Source organism: Dendroctonus ponderosae, unplaced genomic scaffold (genome assembly GCF_020466585.1).
Source record: "Dendroctonus ponderosae isolate FM_Combo_2020 unplaced genomic scaffold, Dpon_F_20191213v2 Dpon_F_20191213_5, whole genome shotgun sequence".
Classification (NCBI taxonomy): Eukaryota; Metazoa; Arthropoda; class Insecta; order Coleoptera; family Curculionidae; genus Dendroctonus; species Dendroctonus ponderosae.
In genome coordinates, this window is record NW_026018715.1 from 9,613,693 (window position 1) to 9,615,419 (window position 1,727).

Below are 1,727 nucleotides of genomic sequence, written 5' to 3' on the forward strand. Positions count from 1 at the left end.
GGTTATGTAGAAAAAATACAGTCTTCTGTTGTCTATGAAATTAGAAAAATTATCGTCGTTTTGTGCAAGGGTGGCGTAAGGTTATTGCAAAATTTCATGTTTTCCGTCCCGTTTTGCATGTTCCTCGGAAGCAAAATGAGCAAGAACGATCGTTTTTACATCATTGCAAAGAGAACTAAATGACCTTTTTAGAAAGTGAACCATCCATGAGGAAATACTGCAGTTTTCTCAAAAAATGCTTGAACTCAAAAAGTTTTAGATTTGCGTGGTTTTTTTTTGAGTCGCAAAATCCACTTGAACATAACGCTACTTTTTTCGAAGTTTCTCAAGAACCATTCTAGTCACAGAATTCGTTTTGGCATCGTTGGATAGAGAATTGAAAATTCGATTCAGTCGTAACAACGTGAGTGAGGAAATTTGAGTAGTTTTGACCCAGAAAGTGAAATTTGAATATCAGACACTTAAATGCAAGATTGTGCAAAAATTTAATGTTTTCCGTCCCCTTTTTGCTCATATCCCGGAGGCAAAATGAGCAAGAACGCTCATTTGTACGTCATTCTAGAGAGACATAAATGGCCTTTTTAGAAAGTGAACCATCGATAAGGAAATGTCGGCAGTTTTCTCAAAAAATTACTGAATTCCAGAAGTTTGAGATTTGCGTAGTTTTTTTTTGAGTTGCAAAATCCACTTGAATATGACGCTGCTTTTTTCGAAGTGTCTCAAGAACCATTCGAGCCAGATAATTCGTTTTGGCATCGTTGGATGGAGAATTGAATGGGGGGAGGGGGTCATGACCCCCCTGTATCCGCCCTTGCATGCACTTTACGGTGTGTACACTTTCGGTGTAGATTTTATTCAATTTTCTCAAGCTCAGCCTACGCTTTATATACCTACGCTTTATATAGTTTATTTTAATACTGCTGTATATAATTGCGTAAATTTATATGTTTTTGGATTTGGAGGATAGTATTCTATCTAGAAATCTATCTAGAAGAGGTTTTCGTGTCCATGCATTTCGTATGGGCCATAGATGGCCCAAGTGGGCTTTTAGGTTAAAATCGCGATGATTGTCACCAACACGATGAGTCAAAATTATTGTTTTTTTTTAGCAAGAAATTATAGCACATAAGAACTGTTGAATTTCTGAATTTCGGAATTCTGTTCCGAAAATTCGCTTATGAGAACTACGCTTAAACCCCCAGACGACTGCTCAGGAGGAATAACGCGAATTTTGAATCACCCTGTATATAAAAGGCAAGTACTCACAATTATCTCATCCACAGGCAATTGTTCCAATTCTGGTATGATTTGCTCTAGATCTTCCGTTAAACCAGCTTCAATATCAGACCTTGCGTGAGTTGTTCGTCTTGAACCGGAGTCAAAAGAATCACCCGAAACACGTGTTGCGGTCACTGAAATCTGATCTTCTGACAGAAACATGTTACAGCTACTACAGATCAACTCAGAAATTGGAAGCATGCAACTAAATGCTAACTCGGGCTAATTAAAAAAGTTCGTTAAATCACGTCGAAATATGTAAGCCCAAATATATCCGATAATCTCATATCAGATTGTGGTTCCACTCGCGGACACTAAACTGTACTAGAAGGTCCTTATTGCTTTAAACCAAATAAATAGCCCCACACGAAGCAAACGGCTAATTTTGTAAACACACTTTCCGTCCTAATAACCTAAGGTAGAATAGGCACGTGGTCGACTTTAGGTTA